We start from the raw sequence: 9523 nt of genomic DNA, 5'->3' as shown, positions 1-9523 counted from the left end.
CAATGCCATACAACTGGTAGATTTGGTACACCTTCCTTTGGAAATTCTAAAAAATAATGGTTCGGATAAGCAGAAAGTCTGAATATTTTTTTCAGAACTCGCAGACATGCCATCGGTGATCCATCAAATGAAGCTCCAACTAACGTTCTGTGCTGCTCGTCGTTCTGCCGTTTGGGCGGTGGCTCTATCAGGGAGCAGGAGCATCCAGCAGCTGCCGGTGCCGGCCCACCGGAGAGATCACCGGAGGGTGGCGGCGGAGCAAGCAGCGCGGCGGGACGACGAGATGGAGCGCTGCGTACTTGAGAAGGAGGCGTCCAAGCAAGCCCTTCTACGGCGGGCGTCTCCCCTTGATTGATCCTGACCACGGGAAATGGATCGGACGGCTCCGATCTACCCAGGGGGTGGACGGTAAATGAAACACGTTTACACCGTCCACCCCTGGACGATATCTTCCTGGAATACCGTCCGCCCCCTGGTCGTGGCCAACGCCACCCGCCGGAGCGCCCGGACGCGGCGGATCCGTGGACCAGGCATGTCAGCTTCCCGGCCGCGCCACGCGGCGGCGCCGCTCCCGGAACGCGTCACGGCGACGCGTGCGCTTGGAAAATGAAGAGATCACCGGAGGCCGGCGGCGGGGGACGACGAGATGGAGGGCTGCGTTCTTGGGAAGGATGCGTCCAATCAATTCTACGGCTCCGAGCTGATTGTGGAGCATGAAATTGGCAGAACAGGAACTTGAACCTGAGATTGAATGGAACTCTCGTTTCTGAATTCTGAATACTCTGCAGGTTCTCGGTGAGCCTGTTCATGGGCGGGCGCGGATTCCCCCAGAGCAAGGTTCAGATGGTCTCGGCACGGTCATGTGATGTGGGCAAGATCAGCTCGCCGCCACCATGGCTTTGGTTGCAAGCACCTCGACCGCTGCCATGCCTCGCACCTCTCACCGTTTTCCGGCTCTGTCTTGCGCCTTGCCCAAGCATCAGATGCCTCCGGTCAACCACCACCGGCCGGGCCTCCGCCCTCCGACGTCAGCGCCGCCGCTGACGCCACCTTGCACGAGGAATCCGTCGGTTTGCTTCGCGAGCCCGCGATACTGTGTACGCCGGCGAACATGGCACTGCACGGGAGAGGGGAAGCACAGCCGGCACCCTGTCCGGCGGGGGCGGGACGCCGAGATGGAGCTTTGCGTACTTGGGAAGACGGCGTCCAAGCGCTTCTACGCGTCTCCCCCTTATTGATCCCGACCACAGGAAACGGATCGGACGGTTCCTAGGTACCCAGGGTGCACGGTAAATGAAATGCCGTCCACCCTGGGACGGTATCAGGAATACCGTCCGCCCCCGGTCGTGGCCAGCGCCGCCCGCCGGAGAGTCCGGACGCGGCGAGGGACGCGCCGGCTTCGCGGCACCATGCATCTCAGCGCCAACCGCCGGCGCTCCCGGAACGCCAGGTGCGCTCGCGCTTGCCGATGCAACAGGTGGTGGCGCCGCTCCCGGAACGCCAGGTGCTCTGGCTCCGAGCAGCGCGCGGCGCGCCCCGGGATGCCTGGACTGCTTGAGATGCAGCGGCGTCGGGGCTCCAGCGGACGGTGGACGGAGAAGCCGATGGTGGTGGACGTTCGATGAGCAGGCGGATGGTGGTTGCCGGGCCGAAGGTGGCTTCCGTTCTGCCGCCCGCGTCCGGCCGGTGAAGTACCCCCGTGCAAGGCCGCCGCGGCAGGAGATGAACATGAACTTGCCTATCTGCAGGGGCACGGGCACGCACGCAACGATCGGTGGGGACTGAGGCAACTCTGCGAATTGCTCCAAATATTCCGCGTTCACTTTTTTCTGAACAAATCGTTTCCTCGTGTAAATTCAGCGTCCCAATGAAGATGCCATTCACATGAAATGTGGCTGTAGATTATTCAGACTTCAGAGCTCGGTGGCAGCGAGCCGTGACCCGTGGAGGGAGGGTGCGGATGCGCGGCGGGGGAGGGTGTGGCTCACACCGTCCAGCTTCTCCAGGCTGCGGCGGCGCGACGACGTCCGCGTGTGTCCTCCTGCTCCTGCATCACTGTGGACGGCGTCGGCATCATCGCACGGCCGGCGAGATCGCCGACGGCCCGAGGGCAGCCCTAGCTCCGGCGTGCAGCAAAGGCGGATGATGATCAGGGTGGACGGCGAAGGAGACACCGACCAGGGGTGGACGGTATTTCAATTACCGTCCGCCCCTGGGTCCATGCCGTCCCTCGTCAGGCAGGCGCGGGAGCTTGGCGCCGCGTTGCTCGGGCCTCACCGGCCGTCGACGACCCCGGAGACCTTGCAGGCTCATCATCGTTACTGAGCAGCGGAGGCCGCCACCGCGCACGGCCGTGCACGGTGCCGATCACCTGCCGCGCCCGGCGCCTCCGTCCTTGGCCGCTCGGTCTGGCGCCGCTGCTGAAGGCCGGGCAGCCGGCATGAACTCCGCTCCTTGTTCCTTGCCTGCTGTCCGTGGCCATGGAAGAAGATGCGATCCGAGCTGGTGTCGTCACGCAGTCACAGGAGGAGGGGACCTGGACGGAAGGGGCGGCGGTCCTGGGGCGTGACGATCAGGGGCGGACGGCGAGCGGAACAACGACTCGGGGGGACGGTATTTGAAACACCGTCCACCCCTGGAGGCCTTTCTGTCCGTTAGATCAAGCACCAGCGTCCCACATCGCGCGTGGACCGCGGTCAGCGGCGGCTGGGTTGTCCACGTCAGGCAGGCGCGAGAGCGCGGCGCGACGTCGCTCGGGCTCGTCGGCGAGTGCCCGCCGGGCGTCGAGGACCCCAGAAACCTTGCTGAACGGCGGCGTGGGCTCTGTTTCTTGTTTTCTGAAGCGAGCTGGTGGCTTCACGGGCTGGGGGAAGGTCCCGGGACGCAGCAGCACCTGAGTTCGTCGGGGCCGTGCAAGAAGGGGGCAGCGCGGCGAAGACTAAGGCGGGCTTTGGTCACGGCGCACGCACGCTGGTGGGCTGCGCGTGTCGACGGCCGTCCAGCAGCTGGAACAGCTGGACTCCATGCCCATGATGGCGGCGTCGCGGAGGCAAGTCGCCGCTTGCCGGAGCTCTCACGATTCGTTCTGGGCGAAAGGGTCTGCTGGCCTGGAGAGACGACGCCCCGGCGGCCGGGCAAGCTTCGACTTGGAGGGGTTGCGGGCCGCCTGCCGTGTCGCCGTCTTCGCCGCCGCCGCCCGTGGCCATGGCCGGCGGTGCGATCCTGGGCGAGCTCGTCTCTCCCTGCGCGCGCATCTCGTCTCTCCCTGCTCGCGCGTCCGGGGCGATCGTGGTGCCGAGCGCCTGCCGCGGCCGACTCGCCTCCCGGCGGCCTCCCTCCGGCGAGAGGCGAGTCGGCGCGCCGCTGCTGACAGCGGCCTGGCCTGGGTCAATTTCTTGCCTGCTAATGCGAGCTGTGGCGTCACGGGCTGTGGGGGAGAGAACCTGGACGAAGGGGAGGGAAGCAATCAACTCCCGCGGCGCGCGGCGGAGCTCCAGCGTGCGGGGTGGACGGGGACTCGACGGCCAGGTGGACGGGGGTTGGACGGTATTTGAAATACCGTCCACCCCTGGTGTCCCCGGGAGCCGTCGGATCAAACACCTGCGGCTCAGGTCGGGCCTTGGCTGCGGTCAGCGACGCGGTCCTTCAGGTCAGCGCGGGAGTGGGAGCTAGCGCGGCGCTTGCCGGTGCCGGAGCTTGTCGCCAGTCGAGGACGCGGGACAGCTCGCCGCATCAGCGTTCCAGACTAGAGGGAGCTCGAGGGAAAGAGATGGCCGGTCCGCCAGCTTCGGGGGATGCCCGCGTGCGGCCACAAGCTCCGGGAAAGAGACGGTCGGAGCTCGTCGCCGTGAACGCTGCTGGCCACTGACGGTGAGGTCTTGTTCAGCACTCGAGCGAACACTAGATCGGATGCAATGAGATCAACAGCCAGCGCACATGTGCCTCCATAATCTTCAGAGACAAGTGGCTTCCCATCCCCATGAATGGATCAGCTAGTCAAGAGACGGCGGCGTATGCTGCGGCGATCGAGCTTTGGCTTGCCATGGCCGGTGGCAGCTCCGAATGGAAAGAGTCCCCTTGAGCACTCCAGCGAACACCGTTGACCGTTCGGTGACTCGCCTGAACACAGCTACTGAAACTGAGAGCAGCATGCGTTTGAGATGAACCGGCCTCTGATCTGTGCAGCTGCATAATCTTCAGAGAGAACTGGCTACTGAAACAGATAGCATAAATAAACTTTTGCAGAATAAAAAATCGGACGGCGACTGCATGATGGGCCGCGCGGCACAATGGCAGTTGCTTTATCCCATTCAGTCGCTCGCTTGTAAAAAAAAAAAATCAGTCGCTCGCTTTTCATATTTTCTTTTTCTTTTTGAAAGGTTCAGTCGCTCGCCATTGCTGCATCGGGATCTGCAAGGCCAGAGCTTGGCCATCGGTGTCCATACCACCAGCAGCAGCAACACTTGGGGGCGTTTAGTTCCCAAAAATTTTCACCTCGAAATTTGTGTCTTTCTCTTTGGACACATGTATGGAGCACTAAATATAGTTAAACAACAAAACTAATTGCACAGTTTGGATGTACACGACGAGATGAATCTTTTGAGCCTAATTAGTGCATGATTAGCCATAAGTGGCCAAAGGATGCTAGCCCAGTTGGTTAGTCACTCCGGCGGCACCCCTCAGGTCCTAAGTTCGACTCCCCGTGGGGAGCGAATTTCAAGCTGAGGGTAAAAATCCCCTCGCTGGCCCCGTGTACCAAAGCACTAGTTGTGAGACGGCCCAGGTCGGCCTGAGGACTCTTACATGGCCCAGGCATAGTTCCCAGGGGTTACGTCTCCCAGTGTCAGGGCAGGGCCAGGGTTCGAGGATTTTCTCGGTCGGGGAAGCCGAGGCTTCTTCTTAAATTAATACCGGTGGGGCGGTCTTCACCACCAGACGAGTTTTTTTTATTAGCCATAAGTACTACAGTAATCCACATGTGCTAATGATGCGGTCAAATGCCTCAAAAGATTCGTCTCGCGGTTTCTAAGTGAGTTCTGAAATTAGTTTTTTAATTAGTGTCCGAAAAGCCCTCCCGACATCTGGTCAAACTGTTGATGTGACACCCAAAAAATTTTGGTTTGGGAACTAAATGGCCCCTTGGTGTTCTCCCAGCCAGCTTTGGCACCTCGCTTTCGGCTTGCTCCTTTGTACATGTCTCCAAGAACTGGGGTTACATATTGGTGAACTGGGGTTACATATTGGTGCCAAGTGGAAACCATCACAATGCAGAGAACACACAACCTCTTTCTCCTTTTGTGATCGACACTCACCAAATGAGGTTCAGGTCAACAGCAAAGAAGTATTCAGTACTTGTGTGTGCAAAGCACTGCATGTACCATATGCAGAGCTAAGGCAGGTGTTAGACTGATAGTTGGAGTGTCATCTAAGACATTGGGGCTTTTTTCATCCCAAAGTGATATCATTCAATAGCATGTGAGCAGGACAGATTGGGAATGCAACAAATTTGGCACCACCCGGTACAGATTGAAAAATAACCGATTTGGGGGCCAGAATAAGAAAAGTAGAAAAAAACAAGCTTTTGGTCGTCTTGGAGCACGGGGAAACTGTACGTGCAGCAGAGTAAATACACAGAGCAACCTTTACTACTGTGCTGGAAGATCGAATTGAACAATAGCAGCAGCTTTACCAAATTTCCAATCTTTGCTAGTGCATCTGATCCATTACTCCAAAGCAACAATGCTAGGTAGCTTCGAAATTTTGAATCTTTTGTTTTTTTTATTTGTATAAGTAAGCATCAGAAGGACAGGTGGGTGCTCTTTTTAGAGTAAAGGTTCTTCAGCCTTGCCAATTGCCATGTAGTACTATGTATGTGACTATGCAAGCTATGTACTTTTGCGATGCTTTTCAATATCTTAAGAAACATTTTTTGAACAAATATCCCTAAGATAGAGCTTGGCGAGTGGCAACAAATATACTGTTATTCCTACAATCATTGTACAATATGTTAAGGTTCAGAATTCAGAAAAGGTCAGTGAAATGAGGCCCTTCTTATTACAAAAAAGACCTGATCAAGTAGGTGAATGTGCAAGCTAATTAATATTGCCATGATGTTTAGCTCAGCATGCAGTATTCCTCAGATCAAATGCAGAATTTGAGTTGTGTCAAATGTGTTTTTCCCACTACAGTCATTGTACAGTTTGCTGGTATTCAGACAATTACAGCAAAATCAATTATTGCATTCAGATAATTGATTTCAGAAAACCCAGGACCTCTGGAATGGGCAATCACCAACCGAACACTTTGAAGAGTGGGAAGGTGAGTTTAAGCCTCAGTAATTGTGTCAGTAGTCTCCTGCAGGAAAGTGATAAAATGCAAAGAGCCAAAGATACAGGTCTCAGAGTTCCATATGCTTGCACCCCCCACCACCACCACCAAGATATATGCACACTACTAACGCACATAGTCGTAAACACGCGGGATATTGCAGTGCCCAGCGACATAGTTTTCGCCCCTTGGATGCAACATCCTCTCAGTGCAGGCTTGGCATCCAAGAGCTGAAATTTGATCTGGGCACAAGAAATTAAGAAAGGTCATGACAATGCAAATCGCCAATCCAATATGCATATCATGCTCTTTTCTAGAACAAGTAAATAAATTGTGTAGCACACCTTCTTGTTTCTGTTGTAGTGCTCCAAGAAACCCGTTGCAAACCTCTTAGCCTGCGCAAGCTGCACTTTTGGATTGGCCCGAAGATCGTGTGGATCTTTGCTCTCACTCTCAGGAGCCCTGCACCCAGCAGCACACATAGTTAAGTGTATCAAATCGAAATTTGCAAACTGCAATCTTACTCCATCTGCATTTAGGTTACCGGCCAGTGTGCAAACCAATCTTATCCAAGAGGAAGAACGAATTGAAAACAGCCTAGCTAATAGTGCAGATTTGTCTTTTTGAAGGCTAATGGTAACCAAAGGACACACTTCAATCAAAAAATTGTACTAGCATGAGTTTCTCCAGACTCCAAGCTAAACCGCTAAGGTCGTTAGGTCTCCATCCTGATCAGGACAAGGAGGAAACCAAACTACTAGCAATTAACAGAGGGGATTCCATCAAACTTGCCCTTCTTACCGAGCAGGCTTTGCGGAGGCGAAGGAGGGAGGGTGTGCCTGTGCCTGTGCCTGTGCCTGTGCGGCGAGGCAGGGCGTGGCTCAGACCGTCCAGCTTCTCCAGGCTGCATCGGCGCGACGACATCCGCTGCGTTGTCCTGCTCCCGTGTCACCGAAGACGACGTCGGCATCATCGCACGGCCGGCGAGATCGCCGGCGGCGCAGGGGCAGGGGCGGCCCTAGCTCCGGCGTGCAGCGAAGACAGACGGGACGATCAGGGTGGACGGCAAAGGAAACACCGGCCTCCGTCCTGGGCTCCATCTGGCGCGGCGACCCAGCGCACCGCTGCTGAACGCCGGCATGAGCTCCGCTCCTTGCTCCATGCCCGCTGCCCGTGGCCATGGCCGGCACGATCCGAGCCAGTGTCGTCGCGCGGTCACGGGAGGCGGGGGGGAGGACATGGACGGAAGGCGTGGTGGTCCTGGGGGGCCGCGGAGCTCCGGCGTGGCGATCAGGGGCGGACAGCGAGCGGAACAACGTCCAGGGGGTCAAATACCGTCCACCCCTGCGGTCCTGAGAACCGTCGGATCAAGAAGGAGCGTCCCAGATCGGGCGTGGACCGGTCAGCGACGACTCGGTCGTCCTCGTCAGGCCTTGTCAGGCGGGCGCGGTAGCGCGGCGCGGCGTCGCTCGGGCTCGTCGGAAACCTCGACGAAGCTCTCGTGATCCGTTTTGCCAGCAAGCTTCGACTTGGAGAGGTGTGTGTCGCCGTCTTAGCCGCCGCCGCCGCCCAGGCCGCCACCACAGCAAGTCGCGCCGCTCGTCTCTCCCTGCGCGCGCGGCCGGGGCGTGCGTGGTGCCGAGCGCCTGCCGCCGCTGAAAGGAGGCCTGGCCTGGGCTCTGTTTCTTGATTGCTGATGCGAACTGCTGGTGGCGTCACGGGCTGCGAGCTGGTGCCGGATCTCGTCGCCATCAACGCTGAAGGCCGCGGACGGTGAGGTCTTGTTTAGCGCTCCAGCGAACACTGTTCGCCGCCCCTTTTCACCGGCTACTAGCTTTCTGAGGCCGCCACTGCACCGGGGGATCATGGACGGTGAGCTCTGCACCGGCTACTAGCTTTCGATGATGGTGGGTTAAAAGTCTGACACCATCATTACAGCGCCCGTGTGCGCCTCGATCGTGATTGCGTTCCCTGGTCCGAGGAACAGATCGCTACGTGCATCTGCAACTTCAACTACTACCTCTTATTGATTTGGAAGGCACTGGATCGGATGTAATGTGATGAACAGCCAGCGCACATGTGCCTGCATAATCTTGAGAGAGAACACCTTCAGGCTGTTCCAGACCGGCCTCTGCTCTGATCTGTGCAGCTCGTCTTGCCACTCCGATTTCTCGCTGACAGCAAATACGCTGCTCTACGCCTCTGCCAATCCTAAGCATGAAGTTCAGGTCGACAGCAAAGAGTATTCAGTACTTGTGTGTGCAAAGCACCGCATGTACCATATGCAGAGCTAAGGCAGGTGTTAGACTGTTAGTTGGAGTGTGATCCAAGAGATTGTGGCTTTTTTCATCCCAAAGTGATATCATTCAGTAGCATGTTTTTTTTTGAAGGTCACCGGGAGGGGAGAGGGTCCCCCACCTGAATTTCATTCATTCATTGGCCCTGAAATGGCCCAGCAGATAGTTCAAAAAGGGGTTACAACATTCAGTAGCATGTGAGCATGAAAGATTGGGAATGCAACAATTTGGCACAACCCGGTATAGATTGGAAAATAACCGATTTCGGGGCTAGAATAAGAACAGTAGAAATAAACAAGCTTCTGATCGTTTTGGAGCACGGGGAAACTGTACGTGCAGCAGAGTAAATACACAGACCAACCTTTACTACTGTGCTGGAAGATTGAATTGAACAATAGCAGCAGCTTTACCAAATTTCCAATCTTTGCCAGTGCATTTGATTTGTTACTCCAAAGCAACAAGGCTTAGGTAGCTTCGAAATTTTGAATCTTTTGTTTTTTGTTTGTAAGCAAGCAACAGAAGGACAGGTGGGTGCTCTTTTCAGAGTAAAGCACCTTCAGCCTTGTGGAATGTTTGGAAACTGCAGAATGCTGCACTTTGATCGCACAAGGCCTGGCCATGTACTACGTATGTGACTATGCAAGCTATGTATTTTTGCGATGCTTTTCAACATCTTTAAGAAAACAGTTTTTGAACAAATACTCACCCCTAAGATGGAGCTTGGCCAGTGGCAACATCAAGTAGGTGAATGTGCAAGCTAATTGAATATTGCCATGTTGTTTAGCTTATCATGCAGTATTCCTATGATCAAATGCAGAATTGGAATTGTGACAAATGTGTTTTCCCCTACAGTCTTCGTACAGCTTGCTGGTGTTCAGACAACTACAGCGAAATGAATT

The sequence above is a fragment of the Panicum virgatum genome, chromosome 4K, assembly GCF_016808335.1.
Source record: "Panicum virgatum strain AP13 chromosome 4K, P.virgatum_v5, whole genome shotgun sequence".
In the NCBI taxonomy this organism is placed as follows: domain Eukaryota; kingdom Viridiplantae; phylum Streptophyta; class Magnoliopsida; order Poales; family Poaceae; genus Panicum; species Panicum virgatum.
Note: the sequence above shows the minus strand (reverse complement) of the source record.